Raw genomic sequence first — 20,644 nt, 5'->3', positions numbered from 1 at the left:
GCAATCCTATCATGAACTTCTTTGATAAAAGTCAGTGTTTCAAATTTTAATTGAAAAATTTTGCCAGGCGCGGTGGCTCATGCCTGTAATCCCAACACTTTGGGAGGCCGAGGCGGGCGGATCACAAGGTCAGGAAATCGAGACCATCCTGGCTAACATGGTGAAACCCCGTCTCAACTAAAAATACAAAAAATTAGCCAGGCATGGTGGTGGGCACCTGTAGTCCCAGCTACTCAGGAGGCTGAGGCAGGAGAATGGCGTGAAACGGGGAGGCAGAGGTTGCAGTGAGCCGAGATTGGGCCACTGCACTCCAGCCTGGGCGACAGAGCGAGACTCCATCTCAAAAAAAAAAAAAATTTTTTTTGATGAGAAAAAGGATAAGATGGCAGCCAGCCCCATCTACCGCATGAAATGGCTTCAGGAAAGTCACTTGCTAACTTTCTGGCATCATCTTAACCCTAGAATTGTCTCTTTGTCATGAAAGCTGTTGTCTCCTTTCCTTTCCTGGACAACTGGACCTTCTCCTACACCCAAACTCCCTAATTTTCCTGCCCAAATTATCTCTAACTCAGCTAAACTATTCCCTTGTTTGGGGGCACTTAAGTCACCAAGAGAGCCAGGCCATGGAAGGTAATTCATCAGCCAGAGCTGCCCGCAAGCACACTGGCTGTGCACTGTACTAGTAAATTACTGAATTTGAAGATTTACATTCTATAAAAGTTATTCATGTCACATTCTATCATCTGTACAAATCAGCACTTTACAGATTGCTAAAGATGATATAGCAACTAACAAATCCTGCTGAATCCTCTATCTGCAGGTACTGCATTAAGAACTATAAAACCAGGATGCAAAGACATTGTCCTTGTTCACAAAGGCTCCTGTATTAGTGCATTATCACACTGCTATAAAGAACTGCCTGAGACTTGGTAATTTGTAAAGGAAGAGGTTTAATTGACTCACAGTTCCTCACGGCGGGGGAGGCCTCAGGAAACTTACAATCGTGGCAGAAGGGGAAGCAAACACATCCTCTTCATATAATGGCAGGAAGGAGAAGAGTCAAGCAAAGAGGGAAAAGCCCCTTATGAAACCACCAGATCTTGTGAGAACTCACTCACTATCATGAGAACAGCAGCACGGAGGTAATGGGAATGTGGGGATTATGGGAACTACAGTTCAAGATGAGACGCGGACAGGGACACAGCCAAGCCATATCAGCTCCTTTTCTAATTCAGATACAGGTAATTAGCCAAGAACACAATAAGCTAATTTCGCTAAAGAAGAAACAAAAAAAATCAAGGGTGTGTCAATAGGTGAATTTTGGAGAACTGAGGCCCAAATTCACGCAAGCAAGAGACAAGGCCATTTATGAGGTGTTGCTTTCACACCAGCCCTGACAGGTTGCATCGTTTTTATTCCCTTGAACAGACAAGAGAAGTGGCAACCAGAGTTGTTGATGGTATAGTCGGCCCTCCATAGCCACGGTTTCGGCATCCGTGGATTCAATGTGAACGGAAAATATTCGGGAAAAAAATTGCATCTTGGGAGGCTGAGGCAGGAAGATAACTAGAGCCCAGGAGTTTGAAGCTGCAGTGAGCTATGCACCACAGCACTCTAGCCTAGGCAACACAGTGAAACCTTGTCTTAAGAAAAAAAAAAATGTTTTTATCTGTACTGTAAACATACAGACTTTTTTTTCTTGTCATTATTCCCTAAACGGTACAACTATTAACATATCATTTACATTGTATTCGGTATTATAAGTCATTCAGAGATCATTTAAAGTATACATGAAGTTGTGCATAGGTTATATGCAAACCCTTCATTATCTTGTATCAGGGACTTGAGCATCCATGGATTTGGGTAAAGGGGGGGCTCCTGGCCCCAGTCCCTCAGGATACCGAGGGATGATTGTAATTCATCAACAGAAACTTGCCCTAGGTCACAAAACCGCTAAGGGACAGGACCATAATCCAAACCCATATATCTTCAATGTTAAAGCCCATCTTTTTATTTTAATTTTTTCCTAAGTGGCACATGTACATAATTAGAAGGTTGGCACACACATGCACATGTGTGCATATGTCATGGGGTGTTCAGTTGACCAGCTGGCCTGGTTTGCCTGGAACTAGTGGATTTTCTGGGACATGCAGTTTTTAGTGCTAAAACTGGTAAAATTAAACTTGAAAAGTCCCAGGCAAATTGGGATGAGTTGGTCACTCTAGCTTGGCCTTCCTTTTCCAGGAGGTATTTGAAAATATGTGAGGGCAGTTTTCTTCCCTCCCTCCCTTCTCCTCATTCTCTTTCTTTTGGTATTGTTACAAAGCCTGGGGTAGGAGGTTGGGGTTAGACATTACTGGTATTTTGGGAAGTGGGTGGGCAAAGACTGCTAAATATTTTGCAGTTTGCGCTGGGCGGGATGGTCCCACCCAGTGAAAAGCATATAAAAAAATTTTTTTTTTACATATCCCTGATTTAGCCTTTTGTCAGGTTTACAACCCATATTGTTTTGTTCAGAAATCTGACAGCCATCTCTTTGAAATGTAAACACCTAGGAAAATAATGTCTCTATGTCCCATTCACTGTGAAAGTTTAACCTCTGAGCACCCTTCTGTCTCCATCTTAATCTGCTTGTCACAAAGATAAGACAAATTTATTATTCCTTTTTTTTTGAGACAGGGTCTTGCTCTGTCACCCAGGCTGGAGTGCAGTGGCACAATCACAGCTCACTGCAGCCTCGAGCTCCTGGGCTCAAGTGATCCTCCCATCTCAGTCTCCTGAGTAGCTGGGACCACAAGTATGCACCACCACGCCTTGGTAACTTTAAATTTTTTTTTAGATATGAGTTTGCCATGCCATTATTATTCCTTTTGATAAAGGTGAATTTAGGCTAAACTATGAAATAATGTATAGCAAATGGCTCTGTTAAGTCTTCTCATAGGAGGACAGGTTACTGTTAATAGAGAACATATGTATGTAATGGCTAAAAATAGAGCAGGAGAAAAGGATTGTAACTTCTCACCTCCTTTGAGAATGAAAACAGGATTGTAACTTCTTGGCTGCCTATGTAGGGTGGAATTTCTTTCTGCATGTAAAATCTCTTTGCAGATGATCAAGCTTTGTCCATGGTATGCTGGTTTCTGCTTATTCAATAAGAAAACTGCTTTCTTTCTTTTCAATGTTTTGTAGAGATTTTAAATTTCCCAACAATACAAAAAGAAAAGAATCTTTGGTTAAAGATCACTAAACTCTGGGCTGACAGCTGGGTGTGTAGGGGACTGGTGTCTCAGTGTAAGTCTTAATCACATTAAAGTTATTATTTGTTTGTTTTTAAGTACAATATTTTTCTATTAGGATGCCAGAGATTTCTTCCTACAGACTGTGAATTACATCACAAAAAACAGTTTGGTCTCAGATCAGATACTATGCAAACACTGTTTATAGCTGAGTTGTATAATCATCTGAGATTACTTTACTTTCTTGAATAATAATGGAGTTAATAATTATCCATTGCTTGCTGCCTTAGTTCTGTCTGTACTTACCACTAGTTCAACTCGAAATTTCCTCTTAATTGGTAATTCATATCAGAGAGTCTATCAATTATTTTTCATGAAGAACTCTTTCCTGGAAACTTCTGACCTGCTCCTGTCTCAGGTAAATCAGAAAGCTCTACAAATATCCTGGGATCCCCTTTCCCATATTCCTTTGTAGCTGTCCTGTGTTGCGCCTTTCATTTTTTACATCCTTTCTCAGCTTACTCCTTTGTTTTGATGGAGCACATCCTCTAGCAGCTTTCTGAGAAAAGTGAATAGGAGGTAAGTTTTTTGAGACTTTCCATGTCCAAAATATCTTTCTTTCTATTCTCACATGAATTAGTAAATTTGTCCTGGAACAGAATTCTAGTTTGGAAATAATTTTCCTTTGGAGTTTTTAAAGCATTGCTCTGTTGGTCTTTGGGCTTTTAGGGTTACTCTTGAGAAGCCTGAAATCATTTTGGTTTTAGTCCTCTCCCTATATTTCTCTTCCTTCTCTTTAGAACAGTGGTGTCCAATCTTTTGCCTTCCCTGGACACACGGGAAGAAGAATTGTCTTGGGCCACACATAAAATACCCTAACACTAATGAAAGGTGATAAGCTAAAAAAAAAAAAACTCATAATGTTTTAAGAAAGTTTACGGGCCGGGCACAGTGGCTCACACCTGTAATCCCAGGGCTTTGGGAGGATGGATAACCTGAGGTCGGGAGTTCAAGACCAGCCTGACCAACATGGAGAAACCCTGTCTCTACTAAAAATACCTGGGAGGCTGAGGCAGGAGAATTGCTTGAACCCAGAAAGCGGAGGTTGTAGTGAGCTGAGATTGCACCATTGCACTCCAGCCTGGGCAACAAGAGCGAAACCTGATCTCAAAAAAAAAAAAAAAAAAAGAAATTTTACTAATTTGTGTTGGGTCACATTCAAAGCTGTCTTGGACTGCCTGAGGCCCGGGTTGGACATAATTGCTTTAGAAGATTGTAAAATATTTTCTTTGTTACATACATGTTTGACACTTCACACAAAAGGGCTTCTTACTTGCTTAGTGGAATTCTGACTTTATCAGAAGAGCAGCACCCTGGGCAGCTTCCAGCTTTCATCCAGCACTGGCACTCAGACCTGCAGCTGTGGTTTCATTTTTCTGGGGAAGATGGGTGAACCATCTGTCCATCCTGAAGGGTGACCCTGCATTGCTCCTCAGATGAAAGACTGCCTCTACCCTTGTTTTTCCATTTCGCTCATTGACACATGACTCTTCTGTTGATAATTCATTTGCTTCAAACCACAGACATCTCTGGAATTATGCAACCTAATCCTCAGGAAAACACAGTATTTATGTGGTCTTGGAGAGTCTGCAGCTGCCTTATTTGATAAAGTTGCCTTGGGATGTGTTATCTGAAACATCTCAGGAGAGAAGACTGTTCATAACTGTCCTTAGAGCCTGATGTAACAGGCTCTAACACTGATTACAGCCTGGCAGGCGTTGTCCTTTCTAAGCTAAGAGAAAACACAACACGGAAAACATCCAAGCATTTAAAAAAGACTTTTGTGACTCTGTTTTCTCCTTGACTTCTGAGGGAAACAGTTTACAGTTCATAATTTTTTTGTTCATTCCTAAGCACCACTGGAAAGCTCCCCTCAGTGTTTTTTTCCTGTGGGTGACGTGCTGCCCTGATGCCTCCAGCCAAGAACCTATTGGGATCAGGCCCTCAAATCTGGCCATAAACAGGCCCCAAAACTGGCCATAAGCAAAATCTCTGCAGCACTGTGACATGCTCGTGATGGCTATGACGCCACGTTGAAGGTTGTCGGTTTACCGGAATGAGGGCAAGGAACACCTGGCCCACCCAGGGCAGAAAGCCGCTTAAGGCATTCCTGAACCACAAACAATAGCATGAGCGATCTCTGCCTTAAGGACATGTTCCTGCTGCAGATAACTAGCCAGAGCCCATCCCTTGGTTTCCCGTTTTAGTTAATCTATAATCTTTTTTTGTTTTCTTTGAGACGGAGTCTCACTCTGTCGCCCAGGCTGGAGTGCAGTGGCCGGATCTCAGCTCACTGCAAGCTCCGCCTCCCAGGTTTACGCCATTCTCCTGCCTCAGCCTCCCGAGTAGCTGGGACTACAGGTGCCCGCCACCTCACCTGGCTAGTTTTTTGTATTTTTTTAGTAGAGACAGGGTTTCACAGGGTCAGCCAGGTTGGTCTCGATCTCCTGACCTTGTGATCTGCCCGTCTCGGCCTCCCAAAGTGCTGGGATTACAGGCTTGAGCCACCGCGCCCGGCCTATTAGTTAATCTATAATCTATAGAAACAATGCTTATCCCTGGCTTGCTCTCAATAAATATGTGGGTAAAACTCTGTGTGTGGCTCTCAGCTCTGAAGGCCGTCAGCCCCCTGATTTCCCACTCCGCACTCTCTATTTCTGTGTGAGTGTCTTTAATTCCTCTAGCACCACTGGGTTAGGGTCTCTGTGACCAAGCTGGTCTTGGCAAGTGGTACCCGTACGTGGGGCTCGAACCCAGGTCGAAGGGTTGCCGGAGCGTCGGTTGGAGAATGTGGAATTACGCTGGAGGACACGCAAAAACTCTTAAGCAATCCATGTGGGGAGTAAGAAGGGGAGCTCGGAAGTATCAGGGTAACAGTGGGACAAGTATGGGCTCTGGTTTGTTCCACCTTGGAACCTTTGCACACTGATGAGGAGGAGGAAGGAGAATATAATGAAGTAACAGAAGAGGTGACAGAGCAGGTTTGTTTGCAAGTTAAAGCTAAAGCGGCAAAGGAGGGAGAGGTTTGTCTCTACCTTTCTGCACTCCTTCATTATTTTGAAGAAAAAGAGTGGCCTGACCCTCCAGATCTTTCTTTTCCAGAGGACACTGGGCAAAACGTAGCTACCCCAGTTCAAGCAGTTCCTCGAGCTACTGCTCTCAGTTCTATTCAGGCAGGAATTCAGCAAGCTAGATGAGAGGGTAATATAAAGGCTTGGCAGTTCCCTGTTAGGATACACCCCCAGATCGACAGGGAAATATTATAGCTACATTTGAGTCTTTCCTTTTAAAGTACTCAAAGAATTTAAGCAAGCTATTAATCAATAGAGACCAGGTTCTCCTTCTATAATGGGACTGTTAAAGAATGTTGCTGTCTCCAGTCAAATGATTCCCACTGACTGGGACGCTCTTACTCAAGCTTATCTAACTCCTGCTCAGTTTTTACAATTTAAAACTTGGTGGGCAGATGAAGCTTCCATTCAGGCTGCTCACAACGCCCAGGCCCAACCTCAAATTAATATAACTGCAGACCAACTTTTGCATGTCAGCGGCCGGGCTGGTTTAGATGCACAAGTGGTCATGCAGGATGATGCCACAGAATAGCTTGGAGGAGTGTGCATTAGAGCTTGGGAAAAAATCACTTCAGGGCCGGGCGCAGTGGCTCAAGCCTGTAATCCCAGCACTTTGGGAGGCCAAGACGGCGGATCACAAGGTCAGGAGATCGAGACCATCCTGGCTAACATGGTGAAACCCCGTCTCTACTAAAAAATAAAAAAAACTAGCCGGGCGAGGTGGTGGGCGCCTGTAGTCCCAGCTACTCGGGAGGCTGAGGCAGGAGAATGGCGTAAACCCGGGAGGCACGGCTTGCAGTGAGCTGAGATCCGGCCACTGCACTCCAGTCCGGGCGACAGAGCGAGACTCCGTCTCAACAACAACAACAACAACAAAAAAATGACTTCAGGAGGAGAAACATACCCTTCCTTGTATGCTGTAAAACAGGGACCAAAAGAATCATATGCAGATTTTTTTAAAAGTATACTTTAAGTTCTAGGGTACATGTGCACAATGTGCAGGTTTGTTACACATGTATATGTGTGCCGTGTTGGTTTGCTGCACCCATTAACTCGTCATTTACTTTGGGTATTTCTCCTAATGCTATCCCTCCCCTGTCCCCCTATCCTGTCACAGGCCCCGGTGTGTGATGTTCCCTGCCCTGTGTCCAAGTGTTCTCATGGTTCAGTTCCCACTTGTGAGTGTGGTGTTTGGTTTTCTGTCCTTGCAGTAGTTTGCTCAGAATGATGGTTTCCAGCTTCATCCATGTCACTACAAAGGACATGAACTCATCCTTTTTTTATGACTGCATAGTATTCCATGGTGTATATGTGCCACATTTTCTTAATCCAGTTTATCATTGATGGCTATTTGAGTTGGTTCCAAGTCTTTGCTATTGTGAATAGGGCTGCAATAAACATACATGTGCATGTGTCTTTCTAGTAGCATGATTTATAGTCCTTTGGGTAGTTTGAAGCGTTTCCTTCAAACCTTGCAAATATTTTCCTAGTCCCATACCAGGGACACACTCCATTTCATGCATTATATGTTGACTTTGAGGGCTGTATAATTGCTCTGGAATTAGAACTTGTGCTCCTCATTATTGTAATAAATCTCTTCCCCATAAATTTATAGGTACAGAAGTTACAATTGGTTGACTAGTACCAGGTTGTCCATCGGGCCCTTCACAATGCAAAATATAACTACTTTGATATACTTCAGGGGCTTTACCAACTCCATCTATGGGATGGCTGGGTCAAATGGTATTTCTAACTAATGGGATGGCTGGCTCAAATGGTATTTCTAGTTCTAGATCCTTGAGGAATTGCCACACTGTCTTCTACAATGGTTGAACTAGTTTACACTCCCACCAACAGTGTAAAAGCATTCCTATTTCTCCACATCTTCTCCAGCACCTCTTGTTTCCACATGCAGATTTTATAGCTTGGTTACAGGAGTCTCTTAAAAAGGTGATTGCAGATTTGGCTGCTTAGGATATAGTGTTGTGGTTACCAGCTTTTGACAATGCCAATCCTGAGTGCCAGGCTGCTCTGCGACCTATTAGAGGGAAAGCACATTTAGTTGATTATATCAAGGCCTGTGATGGTATCGGAGGTAATCTGCATAAAGCTACTGTGTCGGCACAAGCCATGGCAGGACTGAAAATGGGTAAAGGAAATATTCCGTTTCCTGGAGGTTGTTTTAACTGTGGGAAGCATGGTCATACTAAAAAAGAATATAGAAAAAATCAGCAAGTCAGGTTGCCAGTTGAGGGAAAAAAGAAAACTGTTGAGCCTGGAATATGTCCAAAATGCAAAAAAGGAAAACAGTGTCATTCTAAATTTGATAAGGATGGAAACCCGATTTTGGGAAACGTCATGAGGGGCCCATCCTGGGTCCTGTTTCAAAACGGGGCACTTCTGGCTCAGGCCATTCCCTCACCCCTGAACAATGCCTGTCCCCTGCCACAGCCAATAGTGCCGCAGTAGATTTATGCTGCACAGAAGCTGTGAGCCTTCTGCCTGGAGAACCCCCACAAAAAGTGCCAACAGGAGCCTGTGGACCCTTGCCAGTGGGGACGGTAGGATTACTTCTAGATAGAGTTAGTTTAAATGTAAAAGGAGTACATGCAAGAGTCACTGATTCAGATTACAATGGGGAAATTCAAATTGCATCTACTTCTGTTCCCTGGAAAGCAGAGCCAGGAGAGCGCATAGCACAGCTACTGATTGTGCCTTACGTGGAAATGGGGAAAAGTGAAACTAAACAAACAGGAGGATTCGGAAGCACAAATGAACATGGCAAAGCAGCTTATTGGGTGAATCAAATTACTGATAAACGTCCTACCTGTGAAATAACTATTCAGGGAAAGAAATTTAAAGGTTTGGTAGATACAGGAGTGGACATTTCAATCATTACTCTACAGCACTGGCCGTCCGCGTGGCCAATTCAACCTGCTCAATTAACATAGTTGGAGTTGGTAAAGCCCCTGAAGTATATCAAAGTAGTTATGTTTTGCGTTGTGACGGGCCCGATGGACAACCGGGTACTATTCAACATTGTAACTTCTGTACCTATAAATTTATGGGGAAGAGATTTATTACAACAATGGGGAGCACAAGTTCTAATTTCAGAGCAATTATACAGCCCTCAAAGTCAACATAAAATGCGTGAAATGGGGTGTGTCCCTGGTATGGGACTAGGAAAAAAATTGCAAGGTTTGAAGGAACCACTTCAAGTCGAAAGACAAAGTTCCTGCCAGTTTAGGATATCATTTTTGATGGTAGCCATTATTCGGCTTCCAGAACCTATACCTTTAAAATGGTTAGCAGATAAGCCAATTTAGATAGAACAGTGGCTACTAAGTAAAGACAAACTGGAGGCTTTAGAGCACTTAGTTACTGAACAATGAGAGGAAGGACATATAGCTCCAACATTTCCCCCCTGGAATTTTCCAGTCTTTGTTATTAAGAAAAAATCAGGTAAATGGAGAACGTTGACAGATCTTAGAGCCATTAATTCATTTGTACAACCTATGGGGCCATTACAGGCAGGACTGCTTTCTCCTGCTATGATTCTGAAAAATTGGCCCTTAATAGTCATAGATTTTTTTTTTTTGAGACGGAGTCTCGCTCTGTCGCCCAGGCTGGAGTGCAGTGGCCAGATCTCAGCTCACTGCAAGCTCTGCCTCCCGGGTTTACACCATTCTCCTGTCTCAGCCTCCCGAGTAGCTGGGACTACAGGCGCCCGCCACCTCGCCCGGCTAGTTTTTTGTATTTTTAGTAGAGACGGGGTTTCACCGTATTAGCCAGGATGGTCTCGATCTCCTGACCTCGTGATCCACCCGTCTCAGCCTCCCAAAGTGCTGGGATTACAGGCTTGAGCCACCGCGCCCGGCCAATAGTCATAGATTTAAAAGACTCTTTCTTTACTATCCCCTTAGCTGAGCAAGACTGTGAACGGTTTCCATTTACAATTCCTGTGGTAAACAACCTGCACCCTGCTAAGTGTTTTCATTGGAAAGTGTTACCACAAGGCACATTAAACAGTCCAACAATTTGCCAGACTTATGGAGGGCAAGCTATTGAACCTACTCGTAAAAAATTTTTCACACTATTACACTATTCATTATGTGGACGACATACTTTGTGCTGCCCCCGCTTGAGAACTATTACTCCAATGTTATGATCACTTGTGAAATTCAATTTCTTGTGCTGGTTTCATTATTGCGCCTGACAAAATTCAGACTACTACTCCTTACTCCCACTTGGAGACCTTAGTAAATGACACTACAATTGTGTCACAGAAAGTAATCATATGTAGGGATCAACTGAAAACATTAAATGACTTTCAAAAATGACTAGGGGACATTAATTGGATACGACCTGCTCTAGGCATTCCTACCTATGCCATGAATAATCTATTTTCTATCCTTAGGGGAGATTCTAGTCTCACTAGCCCTCAGCAATTAACAAAGGAGGCTGAAGCAGAGTTACAGATAATCGACTGAGAAGCAAGTGCATACGGCTCAAATAAATAGAATAGATCCAGAGAAGACCCTAGATTTGCTAATTTTTCCAACTCAGAATTCACCTACTGGTGTTATCGTCCAAGAGCAAGATCTCGTAGCGTGGCTTTTTCTTCCACATACTAATCCACGGACTCTAACTCCTGATTTGGATCAAATTGCTACTATGAAAAGAAACGGGAGAACTCGGATTGTTAAATCACATAGATATGATCCTGGAAAAATTATTGTCCCTCTCATGAAGGCACACATACAGCAAGCTTTTATAAATAGTCTAACTTGGCAAATCCATTTAGCTGACTTTGTGGGTCTTCTCGATAACTATTTTCCTAAAACAAAACTGTTTCAATTTTTTAAATTAACTAATTGGATTCTCCCTAAAATAACTAAATTTAAACCAATTGAAGGTGCTGAGAATGTCTTCACAGATGGGTCTAGTAATGATAAAGTTTCTTATTCTGGCTCTAAAGGCAAAGTCTTCCAGACGCCCTATACTTCAGCTCAAATGGCAGAGCTTGTAGCTGTAATTGAGGTATTGACTGCTTTTAATATGCCTATTAATGTGATTTCTGATATTTTATATATATCCACACACACACACACATATACACCATGGAATATATATTTTTATACACACACACACACACCATGGAATACTACTCATACTACTCAGCCATAAAAGGGAACAAAATACTGGCATTTGCAGCAACCTGGGTGGCGTTGGAGACCATTGTTCTAAGTGAAGTAACTCAGGAGTGGAAAACCACACCTTGTAGGTTCTCACAAGCGGGAGTTAAGCTATGAGGATGCAAAGACATAAGAATGATACAATAGACTTTGGGAACTTGGGGACTTGGGGAGAAGGGTGAGACGGGGGTGAGAAATAAAACACTACACATTAGGTACAATATATACTGCTCAGGTGATGGGTATGGCAAAATCTTAGAAAAAACCGCTAAAGAACTTATCCATGTAACCAAATACCACCTGTTCCCTAAAAACTATTGAAATAAAAAATAAATTTAAAAAGATGTGGTAAAAGATTAAAAATAAATAAAAATAGAAACAAAAAGACTCTTCAATCGAATATGATGGCCACTAGTGGCTATCGAGTACTTGAAATGTAGCTAGTTTGAACTGAAATGTGCTGTAAGTCTAAAATACACACATTTGGTACAAAAAAGATTATAAAATATCCTAACTTTTATATTGATTTTGAAATAATATTTTGAGTATATTGGGCTAAACAAAATATAGCATTAAAATTAATCTCACTTCTTTCAATGTGGCTGACAAAAAAAGTTTAAATTAAACGTGTGGCTCACATTTTATTTCTATTGGACAGCACGGGTAGAGAAGGTCTCTGAACATAAAACATGAAATAAGTGTATTTTCCTCTGGGACTGGGGATGGGTGCTTTGGGGGAAGTGACTAGGTGCCGGGCACTGTTAAGATCAGGGTGGGCCTAGATGGCAGTGAAGAGCAGTCTTTGTGCAGCCAGATGGCAAGTGAGAGCATGGGTACCTGACTGTTGGAAATGACAAAATAAATCAAAGAATCCTGAAGTTTCAGGGTGAAAAAATGCTTTAGAAATCATCATCTGACCCAATAAATGATGGAAAGAAATACCCTGGACTCAGAATCTGAATGTTTTGGTTCCAGTCTCAGTTCCATCATTTATTAGATAGGAAGTGTTGGGCAAGTCAGTATCTTTTCTTTTCTTTTCTTTTCTTTTTTTTTTTTGACGGACTCTCGCTTTGTCTCCCAGACTGGAGTGCAGTGGCTTGATCTCGGCTCACTGCACGCTCCGCCTCCCGGGTTCATGCCATTCTCCTGCCTCAGCCTCCCCAGTAGCTGGGACTACAGGTGCCCACCACTGCGCCTGGCTAATTTTTGTATTTTTGGTAGAGATGGGGTTTCACCATATTAGCCAGGATGGTCTCAATCTCCTGACCTCATGATCCACCCGCCTCGGCCTCCCAAAGTGCTGGGATTTCAGGTGTGAGCCACTGTGCCCGGCCAGTCTCTTATATGTCTAGTGAGGGACATAAAATCTGTTTGATCTTTCTTGAAAGGTTATTTCTATTACTTTAACTTATTTGAAAGCCCATTCAAAATTCCAAAGTACTGTAACAATATAAGATATTAAATAGATGTTGCTGATTTTACAATCCTGGCTCGGCCCAGTTCTACAGAAAGTTGGTAATTTTCAAGGTGAGTAATTAATACGGAGATACTTTGGCAGTGAACGTATTATTAGTGTGTTTGTGCTTATGTTTAAATAGAGAAGAGAGAGGAGGCAAAGATAAAACCTGTAGCTCCCATTTTCTTTTTACATATGTTTACTTATTTTTTCTATCACAGTTATAACCCCTTAAGAAAAACTTAGATGAGAACTAGAATCTGGCAAAATTAGTTAAATCAGACCGAGATGAATAAGATAGAACAAAATGAGCTGTAGAACGATGTTTTGGTTGAGCTACTCACTCTGCCAGGGTCAGCACCTGCCTTAATTGACTCTTTTCTTTTTTTTTTTTTTTTTTTTTGAGACGGAGTCTCGCTCTGTCGCCCGGGCTGGAGTGCAGTGGCCAGATCTCAGCTCACTGCAAGCTCCGCCTCCCGGGTTCCCGCCATTCTCCTGCCTCAGCCTCCCGAGTAGCTGGGACCACAGGTGCCGCCACCTCGCCGGGCTAGTTTTTTGTATTTTTAGTAGAGACGGGGTTTCACCGTGTTAGCCAGGATGGTCTCGATCTCCTGACCTCGTGATCCGCCCGTCTCGGCCTCCCAAAGTGCTGCGATGACAGGCGTGAGCCACCGCGCCCGGCCTAATTGACTCTTTTCAAGGAAATGCAGCACAGGTTGCTCTCTGCTGTTACCTGTGTGTCTTGACCCCTGGGCCATTAACCCATTTGTCTTGAATTGTCAATTCTCTGGCCCCAGGATTGTCAGGAGCCAGGAGGAGCTGGGGAACACAACTGAGGCATTCTCACTCCTGTTCCAGCCACAGGAAAACCCGCTGAGCCTGGGTCAAATCTTGGGAGTAACTGCTGACAGCGGTGATTCCTGAGCCACCCTCTCTCCACTGCTTGTCCTGGGTGAGGCCTCAGGGAGGCCAACAATTTCCTAGGCCTCTCTATTGCTGTACACATCTGGAACTGAAATTCATTGTATATCCCTCAACCCTGAATTTAATCCTAGGAAGTGTGAAACATTGGTTTGAACGTCCTCATCAAAACTCATGTTGAAATTTTATTACCATATGTAATGGTATTGGAAGGTGGACACCTTAATAGACGATAAAGGCCAGGGTGCAGTGGCTCACACCTGTAATCCCAAGACTTTGGGAGGCTGAGGCAAGAGGATCACTTGAGCCCAGGCATTTGAGATCAGCCTTGGCAACATGGTAAGATCCTGTCTCTAAAAAAAAAAAAATACAAAATTTAGCAGGGAGTGGTGGCACACACCTGTGGTCCCAGCTATTCGGGAGACGAGGTAAGAGGTTCACCTGAGCCCAGAGAGGTTGAGGCTGCAGTGAATTGTGATTGCACCACTGTGCTCCAGCCTGGACAACAGAGGGAGACCCTGTCTCAAAAAAAAAAAAAAAAAAAAGATAATGAGATCATGAGGCTTCGCCCTCATGAATGGAATAATACTCTTCTCTCAGGAGGGGCTTTATTTCTGCAGGATCAGCTTAGCCCCATTTGCTCTCTGTCTTGTGTATTCACCTCCACCTTCCGCCATTCCACCATGGGATGACCCTTGTCAGATGCCAGCACCATGCTCTTGGATTTCCCAGCCTCCAGAACCATGGGCCAAATAAATTTTTGTTTATCATAAATTACCCAGTCTGTGGTATTCTGTTATAGCAGCAAAAATAGCAGACTAAGACACTCACCATCCCAGTCACCACAGGGCCAGAATTCTAGAAGATGCCCTTGCAGTTCTCATAAAACCCTGGAGTCCGAGGCTATCTAAGGGGTAGCCCTCCACAGCAATCATCTGTGGGATCAGACGTGGCTAAAGAGTTTTAATACAGCATGTCTTTCTGACAATTAACTTAATACAAGTTCCTTGTAGAACACTTGAAAATTACTGCAAGGTACTGATTATATCCCTTTTAATTATGTAATTTTTTTTTGTAAAATTTCTTTTTTTTTCTTTTTTTCTTTCCTTTCTTTTTTCTTTTTCTTTTTTTTTTTTTTGGCATATGATTATCAAAAGACTAGGGCTGGGCGCGGTGACTCATGCTTGTAGTCCCAGCACATTTGGGAGGCCAAGGCGGACAGATCACGAGGTCAGCAGATCGAGACCATCCTGGCTAACATGGTGAAACCCCATCTCTACTAAAAATACAAAATATTAGCCAGGTGTCGTGATGGGCGCCTGTAGTCCCAACTACTCTGGAGGCTGAGGCAGGAGAATGGCGTGAACACGGGAGGCGGAGCTTGCAGTGAGCTCAGATGGTGCCACTACACTCCAGCCTGGGCGACAGAGAGAGACTCCGTCTCACAAGAAAAAACAAACAAACAAAAAAAGAGACTAGGACCCAAACTATAGTATATGAAGACTTCTATTTTAAAAAATGAGAAAAAGTTGATAATATCTTGTGATACAAAAAATTTTTAAAGCCAAATAAATAAAGTATGAAAAAGACAAACAACTCAGTGAAAAGTCATCAAAGAATATTAACAGGCAGTTCAGAGCAGGTGAAACTGATGCGGCCAATGAGCGTATATGAAAAGATGCCCAATCTCAGTCAGGAAACTGACTTTTCCCAGCCAATTTAAGTCTAATTGTAGCAAACCTTGGTGGAGATATGGAGCGTGGGAACACTTATACCCTTTAGAAGAGGGGTAAATGTGGTACAGCTTCTTTGAAGAAGAATTTTCTAACATCTGGTATAGTTGAAGATGCAATTCAGCTTAGTTTCCATGCTTGCATATACACACACTTAAAATCGGAAACATTCATTAATACCATTTAATAACCTGCTTAAGTAAAGAGCTTAACAGTATGAACATCCTTCTGTTGTTAAACAAGAAAATGTATTATTAAGAAGCCTCCAGCTGAGGCTTCTAATCCCTGCTTCCTCTCTTTGCGCTGTGAGGGCCTCTGGCCTGATGAAAGGTCACCAGAACCTTTGCACACAGAGCCCAGAATCACTCACACCTGCCTGCTCCTCCAGTCTGTGAGGATATGCGATAGCCCAAGTCCCTGCGTGCCTGATTTATTCCTCCCACCATCCACCCCCTCATCCTTCTGCCCTTGATTTTGGTCAGGTTACTAACGAGAATGAGCTGGAGAGGTCCCCAGGGCATTCCAGTTCTCCTAGAAATCCAGACTGCAGGAGGCTGGCACGAGGGAGTGAGCAAGCACTTGGGAAAGGGCCCACTCAAAGCAGGCTGAAGCTTGTATGCTACTGTTTGTTGCAACTGTGGGTGGAGTTACAGGTAAGGTAAGAGAAGTAAGGTGGGAGAAAAGGATGGCCGATACACTCCACCTCCAAAACCTTCAGCTTAAATCTTCCCACTGGCCCCATGATAGCCTCTTACTTTCTTCCCTTCATTTCCTATCCACTTGCCATTACTTTAACCATTCCTTTGCCAAACTCCATCTCACCTGCCCCTGTGTCCTCCTTGCATGGCACGTGCAGAGCTGCGCCTCAGCCCTGGACAACTCCAACCCTCTGCTTTCTTCTTGTCTGTACTTAGGTTGCCATGTCAGACCCCAGCATTTCAATACCTCTGAATGAACATTTATGGGCTCCAATCTCAACTAGTCCGTATGCAGACCCCACTCATCTTTTTGGCTCTCTTTCAGCTCTCTCTCTCCAGTTCTACAGAGTGGCTTTTGCACATGCTCTCCACTGTCTAAGTCCACATAGTTTTTACTCCTCAGCACATGATTTGACCTCCTGTTTCACAAAGGACTTAAAACTCATTAGATAACTCCCTCGGTTTTCTCCCATCAACTCTATACACTGAACTGCATTGCTACCTGATTTTTTTCTCTTTTCTTTCTGTTACAATGGAAGAGGCAGTCCCATTCCTGTCTCAGGCCAATGCCTCCTCTTAAGCTTTTGAACTAATGTCTTCAACATCATTACCTGATCAAATAATCCTATAGTTTGTTATATTCTCAATATTTTCTACAGCATTTGATTATGTTCAAGTCACTCCCAGGGTAAACCATGACAAAAGGCTGTCTTTGACACAAGCCCTCCAGATACTACTCCAACTCTTCTCTCCATCACAGGTATAGCAAACAACTATAGAACAACTTTTTACAACATCATCCAGACTTCTAGGTAAGTGACTGCCTGGGGTCACAGGGTGAACAGGAGAGAAGAGGGAGGGGAGAGAAACTGGGAATGACTGCTAATGGTTGTGGAGATGCTTCCATGGATAATGAAAATGCTCTAAAATTGATTATGCTGATGATTGCACAACTCTGTGAACATACTAAAAATCACTGAATTGCACACTTTAAATGAGTGAAGTCTATGTTATGTGAATTATATCTCAATCAAGCTGTTTTTAAAAAATAGCTTACTTGGCCTGATGCAGTGGCTCATGCCTGTAGTCCGAGCACTTTGGCAGCTCAGGCGGGTGGATCACCTGAGGTCAGGAGTTTGAGACCAGCCTGGCCAACATGGTGAAACCCCGTCTCTACTAAAAATACAAAAATTAGCCGGACGTGGTGGCAGGTGCCTGTAATCTCAGCTACTCGGGAGGCTGAGGCAGGAGAATTGCTGGAACCTGGGAGGTGGAGGTTGCAGTGAGCCAAGATCATGCCACTGTGCTCCAGCCCAGGCTGATAACAGTGAGACTCCATCAAAAAAAAAGAAAGAAAGAAAAAAAAAAAGCTCGGGCTGTAGCTGCTTGTGTGGCTGTTTCTGAACTTATCCTTCCTCCACTCCTACCAGGCAGGCTACAGAGTCCTGGCAATGAATAGCTCTTGCTTGTCCTGCCAAGTTTTCTTCATGGCTGAAGAGAGACTTCACCTCCTACTTCCTGTCCTATAATTCAGTTGTTAATTATTTTTCCTGAGTGCATGGATAAACAAACACATGAATAAATCAACAAGAAGCTAAGCCATCAGGACCTGAGTGCAAACCCATTATGATAGTAACTGGCATCTCTACGAAGCACTATAGTTTGTAACATGTTTTTACATATAAAATTTATTTTTATCTTCAAAACAAAGTCATGGGGCATTATTATCATCTCCATTTTACAGATGAGGAAAATTAAGGCTCAGGGAGGTTAAATGAGTTGCCCATGGTCATCATCCTCCTTGGCTCTTGTTCCTGAGAAGGGAGAACTGTGCCTGGGATTCACAAATAATGACATGGCGGAGACAACCCAGTCTGTATTAGCACAGACTAGTGTTGGGAGAGAGGCAGGTGGGGACGCAGAGGGCGAGGGGACCAAGGGAGCCTGAGATGCTGGATTCCTTTAACTCCCAAAAGTGCTAACCTAGGGTAGCTCGGGGCACGAGGGCAGGTCTTGTCTGATATGAATTGAGAAGCCTTGCCAGGAACTCGCACCAGAATCTGCTTCCTTGGGTATACACAGTACCTCAGTTTTCATAATCATTCCTCTCCTAACTAGGACAGTACTGCTTAAGCTTTTCCATCGAAGTTTTCCAATTGCTGAGGCCATTTAATCATTAGGGATAATTGGAGTCTCCACCACTGAGGCCAGGAACCCCAGATCTGTTGGACTCCCTGGAAGCTGCTAGAGAATTGCTGCACTGAAGAGTCTTAGGAGCAGGCAACTGATTTGAGCGGGGAGGAGACCAGGCCACAGAGTTTTATTTGTGTAGCACAGACATTGCTTGCATATAGATTGTGTTTTTATTCTGGGGACTGATGGAGATTATGACTGGTGCCAAGGTACCCTCAAGCCCCTCCTGGAAATATCAGTACAACTCACATGTAGCCGTTCTTGGTATCACTGGGAAGAGATGGAGATTTATTCAGTATATTTCTTCTTAATGACAAGAAATTTCTAAGATCGTTATACAATAGTACCCACACTTAACCATCCACTGGGTCAGTAGGGCATTGCAGTTAAGAGTTAGGCTTTAGAGTATAACAAACTTAAGTCATTCCCCTTCCTGTTATTCTACCAGTCATACCATACAACGTCAGTGCATATTAACTACATTATTATTACTGGTGGAGAAAATATAAAGTGACACAAAGCCACTTTAGACTTAGTTAACTCATTACTTTGTATTTTAGAAAATAACAGCACCTACAAACACTTGACAGATAGTGGTATAAAATCTGTGAGTGGTGTCATTTATCCAGACCACAGACAATGCTTTGTATCCAGATGGACTTGGACCTGTTGCAATGATTGCTCTGCAGGGTCATTTGTCCACTGTGCTGGCACTTCTGATATAGTGGAAGAGCACAGATTTTGGAATCGTACAGTCCTAGGTTCAAATCCTGGCTCTGTCACATGCTAACTGTGCCATCTTTGACAAGTTACTTAGCTTCTCTGAGTCACAGTTTCCTCATCTCTAAAATAAGGGATAATGCCTGCCTCACAGGAGCCAGTGGAGGATTGAGTCATATAACATCCCTAGGAACCTGACAAACGTTGGGTGTTCAATTGTTCTCTCACAGTTTGAACAGAACAATCCACATCAGTTTGAAAACAATTGGTTGAGTTGCGGAAGCCTGGACATTAAGACCCTCATACCTAGAAGGACTCGTAGCCCCACTAACTGAGAGCCGAAAGATAAGTATTCTTCACATTCAGCAGTGCTTTAAATGTTTTATTAACACTTACTTCTTCCAGTGCACGTAGGGACAGCCCCAGCCTCCACCTACTCTCTTTTACCTAACTTATCATTCTTTCTTAACTTCTTAATCTCCCTTTCTTGAACTTTCTCATTGCACTTAGCCTGGAAGCCTCAGGTAAGTGGCTCTACTCACCCTTCAGTGAAGTGGGTCATGGGCACAATGTGGCTGGTGATAGACTACGGGTTTCTAAGGCCTGCCTCAGGGCAGTTAGACTCCTGCAATATCCCTTATTCAAGAGTGGTCCTGACTGCAGTGTTGCCGGGGGTGGAGTAGACCCTCCATGGGTCACTTTCCTGAGAGTCAGGCAGGAATCATCCATTGGCTCGGAACAACCCTGCCACTCTTCCAGGGATGGAAGGCTAGAGGCCGTGCCAGGGACGTCTGTTCTACAAGCAGGAAGGCAGGCAGGGCAGAAGTGAATGCCAGTGGGCTGTGCAGACCTCAGCTTGGAAGGGCATGTTCTCCTGGGAGTGGAGGTTGTTTTATTGCCAAGGAGCTGGGAAGTTGCCTGTGGCTTTGTCTTCCTGTTTCCCGTACAGCTGCCTTGCACCTTTCTTCACTCGGTGGATGTGGGGGAGGACTGTGTGCAGTCTGAGAAACTGGTCACGCTTGTGGAAGGACCCAAACCAGACTTCTTCCTCCCCTCCGCGCAATGTGCTTTGCCTGTTTCAAGAACCTCCCTTCCATTTCCTGTTCGTGAGGCTGCACAATGAGTTTCCTGTCTTCCTTTGGACATAAGACTGAAGAAAGATACTCTCTTCTTGAAGAAGTTTTCATCCCTGGCTGTATCCTTTTTTCCCATATCCTTAGCAAGGATGGACAAATGAGCAGCCACATTGCTACTCCCTGGTTTTGCACTGATCTCCCAGAGTGGGTGACCAAACTTGCACCTGTTTGTCAGAAGTGGGATTGGAGTAAGGAGCCAAGTTCACCTATGATGATCATGTGGCA

The sequence above is a fragment of the Trachypithecus francoisi genome, unplaced genomic scaffold, assembly GCF_009764315.1.
Source record: "Trachypithecus francoisi isolate TF-2019V2 unplaced genomic scaffold, Tfra_2.0 Lachesis_group17, whole genome shotgun sequence".
NCBI classification, from domain to species: Eukaryota; Metazoa; Chordata; class Mammalia; order Primates; family Cercopithecidae; genus Trachypithecus; species Trachypithecus francoisi.
This window is presented reverse-complemented; position numbering follows the sequence as displayed.